The sequence below is a fragment of the Taudactylus pleione genome, unplaced genomic scaffold (genome assembly GCF_031769625.1).
Source record: "Taudactylus pleione unplaced genomic scaffold, aTauple2 ptg000188l, whole genome shotgun sequence".
Classification (NCBI taxonomy): Eukaryota; Metazoa; Chordata; class Amphibia; order Anura; family Myobatrachidae; genus Taudactylus; species Taudactylus pleione.
Genome location: NW_028284590.1, coordinates 2,561,206 through 2,576,656, shown reverse-complemented (window position 1 = coordinate 2,576,656; position 15,451 = coordinate 2,561,206). Strand labels below are relative to the sequence as shown.

The 15,451-nt window shown below is 46.9% G+C and overlaps 1 protein-coding gene across 2 annotated transcripts in view; it reads left to right on the top strand.

Annotated features, from left to right (window-relative positions):
* Positions 1–15,451, top strand: part of PDE1A (phosphodiesterase 1A) — a 344,517-nt gene that overhangs the window by 180,425 nt on the left and 148,641 nt on the right. The gene's annotated exons all lie outside the window — the stretch shown is intronic.

The following is a 15,451-nucleotide window of genomic DNA, read 5'->3' as shown; positions in this document are numbered from 1 at the left end:
AGTCCTGGTTTTAGTGATATATCCATGCTTAAGTTCAGATGGTTAAATCAAAATAACTAAGGTACTAATTAAGTCACCTGCTCAACTATGGCTATCCTTAAAACCTGGACAGGTAGTGTGCCTTGAGAACAGTGGTTGGGAACCCCTGTTCTAGGAGGTGCTAGATAAATGTTAAGTAGAATCTGATTGGATGCTATGGGCAACATCTCCACTTCTAAAAACCAGCACTTTAGTAAATGTACCCCTCATAGTCCAGGGTCATCAGTTGCAAACATCTGATTTTCATAAATACAGAGTAGGGCTAAGAGATAAGAGGACTCATTCTATTTGTTTATAGTTGTGCATATAAGTAATAGGCTTATTTTGAATTTATTAATCTTCATAACCATTGGCTTCAAAATTGTGTCTTGTGCTAGATTCTGCTAAATCCACTGGAGACACAAGTGAAATGCGTCAAAGTCAATGGTGGTGCATCTTGAATGCAGATGAAAACTGCAAGTTGACAACTGCATGTCAGACATGTTGACTATTGCCTTTGACATGCGGTTTCACTGACATATGAAATTATATTTTGAATAAAAATCAAATGTTGATTGGCATAATGCACTAATAACAAACCATTATTTTAAATGACGATTAACCATCATGTTTACAATTTTACTGCCGGCGCCTGTGAAATGCTTTAAGTAGCACTTGGTGATCTCCCGGTGCCGGTGTTCTGGGGTCCACATGGTGGTTGTCATCATTCTGAATGTCATGTAGATCTATGTAGAAGACTGCGCCATTTGTATCAAGTTTAATTGCATGTTTATAAATATCAGGTATCATTTGACAGACAAGCTGCTCGGAAAAGATTTAATGAGTCTCAGGCTATTACAGTTACGCCACGGAATGATTTGTGCCGGTCACACATGCGCTGACAAGGCTTGTGATGGGAGTATGACAATGAGCGTCAGACCATGCAGTCGGTAGAACTGTTGGAAGGTCCTTACTTGCCATCTTTGAAAACTTCCCCTAAAGGGGACATTCAGTTGATCACCGGAGGGATGGATCAGCATATTCCTCGTCATTCACCCCTTGCGGCATAATGCTGTAAATCTTGGGTTCGTCAACATGGTGTGGGGCCAAGATTGCATGATTGTCTGAGAATCGCATCATTGCTTCTCCATCCTGACCATTGAATTAGGAAGCGGGCAGTATGTGGGAGGGTTTCCGAGAATTTGTGGGACTCCCCAAAAATGTATCAGTCTTCCGGACTTTTCAAGAGAGTAGGCAAATGTGGAAGGTCTGTTCAGTTATCTTTCAACCATCTAGTCCAGTGGTTCTCAAACTCGGTCCTCAGGACCCCCCACACAGTTCACGTTTTGCAGGTCACCCAGCAGGTGCACAGGTGTAATCAGTACTCACTGACACATTTTAAAAGGTCCACAGGTGGAGCTAATTATTTCACTTGATTCAGTGTGGAGACCTGGAAAACATGCACTGTTTGGGGTCCTGAGGACCGAGTTTGAGACTTGTGGTCTAGTCTTCCAAAATGAAATGTCACATTTTTTAGAATTTTCCCTAAACTTAATTGGGATTTGGAAACTAACACTGATGTGCCAAGCTTGGGTATTCACATTTCAACATAAATGAAGTTTACTGCTTACATTTAAAACCACAAATACCACACTGAAGTGCAAAGTAATAAATGTACAATGTCATTATAATGAATTAAGGGCCTGATTCATTACAGATCGCAACTGCGATGGCAACAGCGATTACACACACAGTCTGACTGCGATAGAATGCTAATCCATTGCGATCACTATGCCGTCGCAGCACAACATAAGGACACCCACTTTACCTTACACACATCCGTAATGTTTAGCAAGACTGCAATCCATTGGTACAATCGAGTACCATCACAGCCTCACGCACACTTGTACAATCTCTGACCTTACTCAGGAATTGCTAACTTCATCGCACGGTATGAGTACTCAGCCTGCGTATGGCATCGCAGTGTATAATTTATGCACGCCCATGCAACGGCGTTCAAACGCACTGGCAGGCCTGCGTTTCACCGGCCACCCCCCCTGTCACCTCCCCCAAACGGCACTTCCTGTCAATCACTCTGCGATGGGTCTGCGTAGTCACTGTGATCGCAGTCCCAAACGCAGTGGCCGGTTCGCGCACGCGCGCTGCGATGCATGCGCAAAGCGCAACAATCGACCGATTGCATGCGTCATCGCAGTTGTGATCGGTAATGAACCAGGCCCTAAGTTTTCAGATAGACAGTTTTATTATTAGCAAAGTTTAATCAATTCAAATGTGTAACATTACTGAAACAAAAAAAGTTATTTATAATATTGCCACATATAAAAAAACAAGGCAATTGAGGGTTAAATCGGGATACATTTGTCCCCTGGGTGTCTTATATGTGTAAAACTACTTTCACAAAAGAGAAATCATTTAAAACAACTGTCAAGTAACTGCATAATATTAACAAAATCAGCCGCAGTATATAACATTGTAAACGTTCTCTGGGGTCGTGGGAATTGCATGTTACTAAATATGAAAGCAAGTGAAATAAAATGATCTTTTTTTCAGTACAGATGGAAAAGACGTATATTTATTTTTGACCAATTGTAAAGGTGCTGCAGTTTGTCACTACTGATAAGAACCATATGTTTCACTGTGATGATGATTTTGCTGCAGTCCAAAAACTTTTAAGTTTTTTCTTTTTTTCAGTGAATGAGGAACAAGGCAACACTGTGGAGTAATGGGGGAGGGGGTTGCAAATTTCACTCATATATGTTTAAAATCACCAGAATTCATGCACAAAGCTATTAGACAAGATAAAGTACACGTTAGAGATTTTACCAAAGAATACAAAATTCCAAATGAAACTATTTAAAATCTGCCAATTTTTCCCTTACTGTACATCCTCAACACATATCTGTTTAGTGTCTTAGGGGTCAATTCATTATCACTTCATTTCTACAAAAGCAGGAGAAAATGAACATGTTCACCTACTTTTGGAGAAATTAAGTTTTGGGGCCATTCATCAAAAAGGTAATGCAGGAGATATCACAGATATCTCCTGCTTACCTTTCTCTCCTGGAATGGCCCGCTGTCCCCATACACTAGTATCACAGATATCTCCTACTTACCTTCCTCTCCCGGAATGGCCTGCTGTCCCCATATACTAGTATCACAGATATCTCCTGCTTACCTTTCTCTCCTGGAATGGCCCGCTGTCCCCATATACTAGTATCACAGATATCTCCTACTTACCTTCCCTCGCGGAATGGCCTGCTGTCCCCATATACTAGTATCACAGATATCATCTACTTACCTTCCTCTCCCGGAATGGCCCGCTGTCCCCATATACTAGTATCACAGATATCTCCTGCTTACCTTTCTCTCCTGGAATGGCCCGCTGTCCCCATACACTAGTATCACAGATACCTCCTGCTTACCTTCCTCTCCCGGAATGGCCCGCTGTCCCCATACACTAGTATCACAGATATCTCCTGCTTACCTTCCTCTGGCAGAATGGCCCCCTGTCCCCATACACTAGTATCACAGATATCTCCTGCTTACCTTCCTCTCCCGGAATGGCCTGCTGTCCCCATACACTAGTATCACAGATATCTCCTACTTACCTTCCTCTGGCGGAATGACCTGCTGTCCCCATACACTAGTATCACAGATATCTCCTGGTTACCTTCCACTGGCAGAATGGCCCACTGTCTCCATACACTAGTATCACAGATATCTCCTACTTACCTTCCTCTGGCGGAATGGCCCGCTGTCACCATACACTAGTATCACCGATATCTCCTACTTACCTTCCTCTGGCGGAATGACCTGCTGTCCCCATACACTAGTATCACAGATATCTCCTGGTTACCTTCCTCTGGCAGAATGGCCCATTGTCTCCATACACTAGTATCACAGATATCTCCTACTTACCTTCCTCTGGTGGAATGGCCCGCTGTCACCATACACTAGTATCACAGATATCTCCTGCTTACCTTCCTCTCCTAGAGTGGCCCGCTGTGTATGGGGGCCTAATTTCATCAAGCTCAGAAAATACAATGTACACTTGGGTTGCGAAGAGGGAAACTGTTGAATCTGTTGAATCCCTCGGCCGCTGTCCGGCTCCTTCCGCCGTACGCCGGGGCTTTGTGCAGCTGCATGAACTCTAGGCACACTAGTACTACCGAGTCAGACACGAGAGTACTGATTTTCACTCCTCCAAAAGGAGCAGTAAAAACATTCGGGGAGACAGCTGATTTTTGGATAATTTGTCTCCGTGCCAAAGCAATGATGAATTGCTCCAGCACTTGCCGAGAGTTAGCCCTTATTGAGGGAAGAGGGTCAGAAAATAATTAAATATCCCAATCAATGCAATAGATTAGCTCTACTATCTCTATCTAGAGAGTAGCTCTAGATTTGAAACTGGATCCAAGGAAACACATTGGTAAATGGTAGAGATGTGCACCAGGCCATTTTTCATAGTTTTGGTTCTGTTTCTAATCTGTCATCAGATATTGGTTTTGCCAAAACACAGTGACTGGTTTTGGTGTTGGATTTTTTCCCAAAATTTTCAAAAGGCTAAAATTAAATAATTTGGGTCTTTATTTGTTCCTAGTGTATTATTAACCTCAATAACATTAATTTCCAGTAATTTCCACTCAATTTTGACCACATCACAGCTCACAATATTGTTCACCAATATAAGCCAAAGGCTGGCTGGCTAAACTAAAAAACAGAGCAGCGGCACAAATACACAGCAGTTTCTGTTTAAAAATGTTTTGCAAATTAGTAATGTGATCAATCAGCCTTTTTGTTGAGCAGTTCCCCGAAAACTCCCAAACCATAAAAACAGCGGTCCATACCAGCAGGTTGGATACAGTGCAGGTTAGATACAGGGTGGGATACAGTGCAGGTTGGATACAGTGCAGGTTATAGTGCAGGTTGGATACAGTGCGGGATACAGTGTTGGTTGGATACAGTTCGGGTCGTATACAGTGCGGGATACAGTGTGGGTTGGATACAGTGCGGATTGGACAGTGTGGGTCAGATACATTGCGGGATACAGTGTGGGTTGGATACAATGTGGGTCAGATACAGTGTAGGTCAAATACAGCGTGGGTTGCATACAGTGTGGGTCGCATACAGTCCTGTTCGCATACAGTGTGGAATACAGTGTGGGCTGGATACAGTGTGGGTTGGATACAGCACAGGTCGGATACAGGGCCTAATTCAGAGCCGCTCGTAAGCGGACGCTCGTTCGCTCTGAGCGATGTTCGCACAACTGCGCATGCATATGGGTCGTAATGTGCATGCGCAAACCGTCATTGCGGTCGGAAGACGTGTGCTCGCAAAACAGCGAGGGGCTGCTTATGTGATTGACAGAATGTACCGTTTGTGGGTGGTAACAGGGGAAGGTGCTTGAAAACGGGGGAGTGGAGATCCGAACGCAGGCGTGCCAAACGGTCAAAAGGGCGTGTAATGGGAGTGCATAATTAGTAAAGGAGCGTCATCGACCACGTCACTTGGTTGTCTTTTAGCCTGAACTGCTCGCAGTGATAGCGGGAAGAAAATCCTACCACAAGCACTGCGAGCAGTTCAGATGCCTTTCGCTGTTCCCGATTAATCTAATAAATACCGGAGATGACGTGTGATGCGAACGGCAAAGGGGCGTCTTTACAAAATAGCGAGCGCATTTTTCGTTCGCTCGCTCAGACATAGAGGGCCAACAAACCGCAAAGAGCGAGCGCTCAATTTAAATAGCCGGCCCCTTTTTTGGAACGACCATCCGCAAATAGCGTCCGGCTCTGAATCAGGCCCACAGTGCAGGTTACAGTGCAGGTCAAATACAGTGCAGGTTGGATACAGTGTATCTTGGATACAACGGGTTGGGTATGAAATCCCGGCGGCTGAATAGTTGGGTATGAAATACCGACGCCGGTAGCCCAAACATGAAGAATCCCGACGGCTAAAGTCAGGAAACTAACCCTACCCTTCTCCACCCTTCCCTAACCATAACCCTCCCTTAGTGGTGCCTAACCCTAAAATACCCGGGGTGATGCCTAACCCAAAGTACCCCCAGGTGTTCCTAAACCTAACCCCTCCTTCCTGCACCCTAAACCTAACCCTCCCAGTGGGGTGCCTAACCCTAACCACCCCCCAATGGTGCCTAACCCTAACCCCCCCTCTCCACAGCCTAATTCTAACCCTCCCGGGGGGTGCCTAAACCTAACCTCACCCCAGTGGTGCCTAACCCTAACCACCCCCGTTCCACAGCCTAATTCTAACCCTCCCCGGGGGTTGCCTAACCATAAGTCCCCCTAGGGGTGCCTAAACCTAACCCTCCCCCCCGCGGCTAAGAGCTAATAGTAGCTGGCTTAACTTCATTCAGGAAGTCGTCGTCGGGCTAAAGATAGACCTCGGGATTTTGACGCCTATCCTTAGTCCCAATTTCGACACCGGGATTTAGTCAGATGGCTTCCTGGCTGTCGGTATATTGACTTCATCCCGATACACCGATGGTGCACTTACTGCGACAGAGGGTGCCGGCGTTGTTCTCAGTACGGGGATGCAGGCGGTGTCTTCTGTGCAGGAGTGCCGGTGGTGTCGGCCATGCAGGGGTGGTGGTGGTGGTGTCCTCAGTGCAGGATGTCAGCCGTTCGGCGGTGCAGGCGGTGTTGGCAGTTCAGGGGTGGCAGCCGTGTCCTCAGTGTGAGAGTGCTGGCGGTGTCGGCAGCGCAGGAGTGGCGGCAGTGTTCTGAGTGCAGAATTTCCGGCGATGACGGCAATGCAGGGTTGCTGGCTGTGTCGGCAGTTCAGGGGTGCTGGCAATGATAGCAGCGTGGGGGTGGAGTCAGTGCCCTCAGTGCAAGAGTGCTGGCACTGTCGGCAGTGCAGGAGTGCCGGCAGTGTTCTCAGTGCAGGGGTGCCAGCAGTTTCGGCAGTGCAGGAGTGCCGGCAATGTTCTAAGTGCGGAAGTTCCGGCGGTGTCGGCAGTGCATGGGGTGCCAGTGGTGTTGGCAGTGCTGGGGTGCAGCGGCATCGGCACTGTATGGGGTGCCGGTGGTTTCTGCTCTGAGCAGCACAGCAGCAGTGCTATTGCCCACAGGATGCCATTTCACGCACCCTGCTAGCCAGACACAGGGCAGCAAGGGTGCCGCCCCCTAGAGCCCTACTCCCTTGGTGACAGCACCGCTCGCACACCGCTCCCTATGAAGTTTTGTCTCTTCCATTTGTTTTATTTATGTGAATAAGATGCACATTTTGAAAGAGAAAGATGCTCGACAAGGCCTAGTCACCCGGGACCTGGCACGCCGAGAGGTGCTATTTGGCACTACTGAAGCAACATTAAGAAAGGACATAACTGTACTAGCCTAATGAGTTGTATCTTAAATTTGTGCTTTAAGTGAGTCAGTATATATTTAGCGTTGAAGTATGTTCAATGTTTTATAGTTTATATTGGTAATTGGTTAGGTGAGCCTAGAACACAAGATTGTTTATTATTATATTTTTGTATACAGTGCTACATACTCTGCAGCACTGTATAACATATAACATGCATCAAACAGTGGGGCAGCACAGTTGGTGTAGTGGAAGGCATTCCTGTCTCACAGCACTGAGGTTATGAGTTAAATTCCTGATAAAGGGCCTGATTCAGAGCTGAACGCTCTGACCAGAGCGCTCGCTCTGAATCAGGGCCCTCCTCCATGAAAATGGAGCGGCCTCCTGGCCGCTCGTATAGCTGTGGGTAACCACCCACAGCATATGCGAGCGGCCAAAAAGATGGTCACGATGGTCTTGACCATCACGGCCATCGGAGTTGCGACGGAGACCCTGCGGTAGGGTCTCCCTGCCACAAGCCCTGGAGTGATTTTGGCTCTATCAGAGCCAAAATCACTCCCACTGACATCACTAGTGATGTCAGTGGGGCCGGCTTCAGACGTCTGGCAGGCACGCCCCCGGCACGCCTACCAAAGGGGGCGTGCTGTCAATCAACATCGACAGCACGCCCCCTTTGGTGCGAGACCCAGAGCGATGGAAAGCCCGTCGCTCCCCGGGTCTCGCGCATGCGCACGACGGAGCTCCCTCCCACCCTCCTAAAACAAACTGGTAGGCTGATTGGCTTCTGACAAAAAAATAATGAGAGAGAGAGAGAGAGGAGAGAGAGAGGAGAGAGAGAGGAGAGAGAGAGGAGAGAGAGAGGAGAGAGAGAGAGAGAGAGAGAGAGAGAGGAGAGAGAGAGAGAGAGAGAGAGTCCATATGGAAGGGAATATCATACTGCAGGGTTCCAAACCGTATCAGATCCGGAATTTAGCCGGCGCCAACCCAGGATATTCCCGAGGTGGCGCCGTTCACACCGGAGCCGGGTCTGCAGTGACCTGGCTTTTCTGGATGTTCGGACATGACGTCATTGGCAGGCATGCGGCACACTCCAGGTCATCGTGCCCCAGATCACGCCGTTTACACTGCAGAGTTTCAAGGGTTATTCCCGTGTTAAACCCTGCAAGTTACCTGCCGGCTCACTCCACCCGGGAATCCAACTCAGCCCCCTTTTACACCAAGGAGCTACTCGGGTTAACCCTGCAATAACCCGGGTTATAGCTCTGGTGTAAAAGGGGTATCAGCTTCACTGCGGCAGTGTCCGATGCAAATGACTGAAATGTTCTCTGTAAATCTCTGCCTGATATGTGAATGCTATAAAAATAACATTTAATTAAAAAAAAAATAATAATAAGTACAAAATGGTACAGACAAGTGCATAACTGTACATATAATATACATAATTACATGATTGCAGTGCCCAGATAACATAATTACAGAGAGAACACAGAGGAGGGAGGGCACTACTCATAAGAGCTTACAATCTAGAGGATTTGTACAGAGAAAACACTACCAAACAGACCCTCTAATACAGTGGGTCCCAAACTCGATCCTCAAAGCATGGCCGGCGGTTCAAATCCCGACAGCGGCATCTCGGCATCAGTAAAAATCCCGCTCATCGAGAGGTAAGTATTGACTAACCTATTCTCCCCCCTAACCCTAACCCTCCCTTAGGGGTGCCTAACCCTAACCTCCCCCCCAAGTGCCAAAGCCTAATCCCCCCCCCTTCCCCGCCGTCTAAACCTACTGTAAGTCCCCCGGGGGCATAGGCAAATGCAGGGGGGGTTTCCGTCTGCCTGGAAACCCCCCTCCCCAGCCCACACCATGACCACAATAGAAATAGTAATATAATGAAATTTTACTAGCGCTGTATGTTCTGCTCATTATCATAAATTAAATAATTAGCACCACCTGTGGATCTTTTAACATGTATCAGCCAGTAATAAATAACTTGTGCACCAATTAGGGGATTTTGAAAACATCCACTAGCAGATATTAATGGACGACTGAACGATAACGACATCGTTATCGTTCAGTTATGAATTAATCATGCATGAATCGGACACTGAAATGTCGGAAACTACCAGGGATGCGCGCTCCCGCTGGTGGTTTCCGACATCAATCATCGCCCAAACATGCTGGTCAATCTGCCGATAACGACAGATTAGCCATGTTCTGGAATGATGGAGGGTGCCTACACTGAACGACTAATCATTCTGTGTAGGCACTGCAGGGGATGGGGAACGACGGTACGATTACGATGTCGTAATCGTACTGTTTTCCCTGGGTGGATGTGGATGTGCCCCTTAACAGTTCAGGTTTCAAGCGTATCTATGCTTGAGCACAGATTGTTAAATCAAATCGACCGAGGTACTACATTAATTACTGTAATCCAGCTGTGCTCAAGCACGGATATCCTGAAAACCTGGAATATTAGGGTGCCTCGATGACCGAGTTTCGAACTACTGCTCTAATATGACCTCTGGAAATGAAATAAATGAGTTAAATCCTCACTCTAAGAACGCCAAAACAATAAGGCTGTTTTGAGACTCTCCTGTGTACGGTGACCCAGCCCTGGGGATAAATGCTAACGATCTCAGTTTTCAAAGCCACCATTTCCAGACAGCTCATCTCATCTTAAACGGAAACTAATTATACATTAGGTTTAATTTCTCTTCATGTCTTCTTCTCCTTGGAAAGACTCCCGCGGACAGCCAGAAACAATAATGTACTGCACACAAAAATCACCACTTAATAGGATATGGTACTTTCCCTGGATTAATTGACCCCAATTATTGTCTCTCTAATGAGTTCAGATGAAATGCCGCTTGGTGAGAGTTGGGCCATTAATAAAGCCACCTACTGTCGTGGCAACAGGGAGTTAATCAAATTGGGGATAATTAGCAGATGAGTAACACTGAGATTCACTAGTTGTCACTCAGGAAAAGCAGTATTTTTAAAATCCGAAGGATTTTTTTTTGTAAATGAAAAACAAAGATATATAAATGATATTAATAAAACTATTATATAATTTTAACTTTTTTTTTTTTTTTTAGATGCATGTAAGTTTCTTTAAACTTTTATTTAAAAAAATAATTGAGATAAGAATATGGGTTCGTTTGTAAAAATAGACATATGACGAAGGACATCAGATGTGTATCCTGTAGTAATGCAGCAGGGATAAAGTATTTTGACACTGTTATGCGAGCTGTGTAATTAAAATATTTTACATGTATACATTTACCGTATATGGCATGAGATGCAAGAAGAGGTGGCAAGTGTAGAATGTGCTATAAACAGCACTATTTAATACTAACAACAAACCTTGGTATGTATGAAAGCACCTATTGTAAAGATAAATCACTTTTCTCTATGTTATCTACCAACACGTAATGATTTTGCTAATGTTTGCGATTGAAAATCATTCACGTTACTGAAAGACGATAAGCGCACTTTTGTGACATATTTTTTTGCACGAGTCTGGCTCCGCATGAGATCCTGCAATGTTTGCGAGATCACGCATATGCGCAGTGGGACCGTCTACGTCTAGGAGACAGCGAATCAGCACTAGGTTGATGCTCTCTGGTACTTGCAAGGATCGCCGGAGGGGGGGAGTTTTGTTTTGGGCATTGCATCTCGGCGTTAATGCTTCTTGCTTGCCCCGTAAGAGGCGCAGTAGGAAGAGCTACAACCGCACGATAAGTACCACTATTGTACATCGGCCCCATTGACCAGACATTGCTGTAGTTATTGGGGCATGTGTATTTGGTACCTGGCTGTTAACCACATTGTGGGTCTCATTCAGACCCGCTTGCGAGCGTTGTACGCTCGCAAGCGGGTCGATGGTGCCCAAGTGCGCATGTGCACGACGGAGGGAGCGATTGCATACACAGCATGAGAGCTTTCTGCGTGCGAGGAGTCTGTGGCTGGCCAGACCTGTTGTAAATGCTGCGGGACTGCCTGATGTGCGTCGATGGTACCGATGTTTATGCAGAAGAGCGACATTGGACGGATGTAAGAAAGCAGCAGTGGGCGTCTTTATGTTGGCTGAGCTCGGGCAAACGTTAGCATATTTTCGCAGCTGTGTTCCGTGCCAATTCGCAGCTGCTATCGCAATGGCGCTCGCTGCTGAATCAGGCCCCAAGTCTGTATTTGACTGGGAAGCTGTTGGAAATTATGTGTGTGCAGGTGTTGATATTGCAGAGTTATATAGGCACACAGCTGCAGATGACTCAAACTTAAAACAGTCCTGTTACTTAACCAGTGGTGTTGGTGTATTTTGATAGATAGCAGGTACAGCTGTACTCACTGATACATGCACACTGGTGATGTTGCGTGGCTTCATACAGCTGACCAGCCGGTGAGTGTATGCTTCTTCTGGGTTCAGGATGCTGGAACAACTTTATAGTAGCTATTAACCTGGTTCTCTCTAGTACCCCTTTTACATCAGAGCTAAAACCCGGATTATTGCAGGGTTAATCCGGGCTGCTTCTGGGTGTAGGGGACAGGGTTGGATTCCCAGGTCGAGTGCAGGGTTTAACACGGGAACAACCTGTGAAAACCTGAGGTATAAACAGCGCGATCTGCTCTATGATGACCCGGATCGTGCCGCATGCCGCCCCATTGGCCGGCTTCAGTGGCGCTTGGAGATGACGTCATCTTCAAGCGTCCACTGCAACGCCGGAAGAGCCGGGTCACTGCACTTCTGGTGTGAACGGCGCTGACTCGGGAATATCCTGGGCCGGCGCCGCAGTATTAAAGCGTTAAGTACAGGGTCTGATCCAGATTGGAACCCTGTTCCAACTCCCGGGTCAGACCCGGAACTTTGGTGTAAAAGAAGTATAGGAGAGAACCAGATTAAAGTATTAAACTACTGCCTCCCACCATGTCACTCCTGCACATGATCAATAGTGACTTTGGTGGCCATCATGGAACAGGGTATGAAGCCTCCCTGGGGAAACAGGCATAATGGAGTTTTCGCAGTAGTGTACTCCTTTCAACAGAAGCATGTTTTAAGTGGTATAGAGCAGCGTACATTAGTAGATGAATAAGGTAGATAGACCATCAAGGGTTCCATAGCAGCAAGCATGACAACATTGTAGTAAGGGGCGAATGTTCTCCTGCTGTTTTCGCCATTTATCACAGTGATGGAAAATCCTCTATTGCTTCAATTTACCTAGCAAAGGTCTCCAGGGCAGATGAGCGACGCTCATCTCTCTGTCTTAAATGATTTGAAAGACTGGAAGCAGGAAGAGGACTCTTACTACTTTGCCAGCCAGTTTTCACATTCACAAACCGGATTGACAGCATGGCCACGTTCAGAGGAATTGGAGGCCCAGGCTTGTCTCGATCCTCTCAGTTGGAATGCTGGGAGGTAAAACTAACATATATCAGGACAGACTCAGATCCATTAGCTCAGATTATGGGCCTGATTTAGAGTGGACGCTAACTGAACGCAATGCCGATCTTTGTGCAATTGAGCGATTATTTGCTAGAGCGCATGTGCAAATTATTTTGAAAACCCCATTACTGAGCATGCATTATTGAGTATACGCACAAATGCTCTGCTATGTACAAAGCCGCTGGTATCAGAAATGGCGAGTCAAAACCATGGGCGTTCATGGGCGGTGGACAGGGCGTGGCCTAAAGTGAAAGCAAAAAAAAAAAGCGGAGTGTTATGGGAGTGTTGCGGGATCGGTCAGTGATAGCGTCTGCATTCTCAGCCGTAGAGCCGCAGCCATGCCCTTACGATGGTGGACCGATGGTGGATTGTTCAGAACCACCGGCGGTGTTACAGCGTGCAATGGAAGTGAAAGTGGGCGTCTCAGGGCTTGCACATTCCGGAGCTCGTTAGTACACAGAGGGAAGGTTGAAAATAGCATTTGCATATTATCGCCGTCGGCATTCTGCAAACAGACGCACCAGTGGCTGCAACTGTGTCCACCTCTTAATGAGGCTCTATGACTCTGAAAGATAATTTAGGGTATTGACCCTTAATTAACCAGATAATGGACCAGGTCCTAAGTTGCAGGCAAATTGGAATATGGCCACATGTAGCAAGTTCCAGCTAACTGCACGTGCGCGTAGTAAACATACACGTCTTTGCTTATCACCGGTCACATTGTGATTGTCAGACATTGTGATTGTCAACCGGGCGGCAACTGAAGAGAAGCGTCTCGTGGAAGTTTTATGGGCATGCAGCCAGAGTTACACCATATTCGGAGTGGTGGGTATGCCGATGGGACAACTGTTTTAGTTGTATCTTCTGCACCTAACATGGGGGTCTATGTAAGTGAGGATGAAGATGTCTGCTCTCGCACATGGAAAAAGTGGTGTAGTGTGTGCGGCTTACGCATTAGGACATCCATGTAGTCGCATCAGCATTTGGGGGCTGAATGCAGATTCCCGCCTATAGGACCCGTTCTGCGCATGTGCAGAATGGCTTCTGCGTGATTGCATGCAGCCCCTGCTATGACTCTGCCTGACTGACAGGCAGAGGCACACCAGTCCATGGATGCAATTTCCTGGCCTTGCAAGTCAGTCATCCTGTGATCGCGATGGTCGTAATGGTTACCCCAGCCTGCGACGTTGGTCGCAATGCTGGGATCGCAAATGCAGCAGTGGTGTCAGGCACCTCCTGCTGCATTACCATAATTGCAGGGACGGAATTGCAAAGCTGCTTGCGTGCAACTTTGCAATTCCGTCCTCTGTTGAATCAGCCCCTCTGTTTGCAATCCATTCGTATTCAGAGACGCAAGATGCTCAGAGTCAGGCCCAATGACCTTATTCGTGCAGATAATCAGTCTCGGGCTAGCACACTGTTAGCCTCAGAACTTAAACCTGGTCGACTTTTAAGCAGGAATCTCTTCCCAAGTACTTGACATACTCCAGCACATCTACAGCAAAGTTTTATAGAGCTAGATGAAGCACTTTGATGTCACTGGCAGGAGCAGCTGGGGACATGAGAAGAAAATCAATCGCTGCAATATGTGTTTCGTCCACCTGGGATTATTCAAGAGCTGCTATAAGTATTTACTTTCACAGGGATTTTATGGATTTGATGCAACATAGGGCTGTCTTGTATTCTCAATATATGACAATGTTTCCACTCATGTATAGGTATTTATTCATATAACAATCTGCTAAGGTCTGTTCCATCTCCTACATGCCTCTAACAGCTCCTACTGGAGATGGGAGAGACCCAAACAGGAGAGGAGGAGGACTGGGAGGTGAGGATGCAATGGAGCCAGAGGGAGGGAGGGGGAGAGGGACAGCGCACTGGATTTGGCTGGAGGAGCGGGTAGAGAGCAGGCAGGGCAGTACAGAGCAGGGACAGGACAGAGTATGCGACGGGATGGAGCAGAGGAGAGGACAGAGGAGGAGGGAACTGATAGTTCCGCCTCACTTACTGACCAATAAACCTCAACATGAAATGCTTTCTGCAGTATTTTAGATGTTCCTACAGTTTAACACACTCTTCTCACATACAAATGAGTGCAGTTGGCATAGGGATCAATTTGACAGCCACGTTTTACATAGAGCTTGTCTTCTTTGGTCCAGCATTTAGAGGTAAAGTTACACTTGCAGCAACAATCTTTTTGAATCTACATGACATTTTCTGTTGTGGTGGGATCAAATCAGGGCCGGCTCTAGGGGTGTTCAACCAGTGCAGTCACACAGTACCACCCGTAGAGGGCGCACCCCTCCCCAGCATCCCGATTTCAGCGGGACAATACTGTGGCCCACGGGTGGTCAAATCGGGAGGTTGGGGACCCCCATCGCCGCAGTTGTGCGGCGGTGCCGGACCCCCGGAGTGTGAATGGATGCAGCGAAGTAGCTGCGATACTAACCACAGGGACAACTGCTTTTCGGAGCCCTTACTGAATCAATGATGAATTGCTTCGGTGTCACTTTTCCCCCTGCTTCAAATTGGATATTTAAGTATCCCTCGCAGCAAGTTCAAAAGTTCATCATCGAAGGCCATACGGCTTTCGATGATGAATAGGCCCCTAAAGGTGGTATCTAAAGGCAGAAACTGGTCTATTATTTA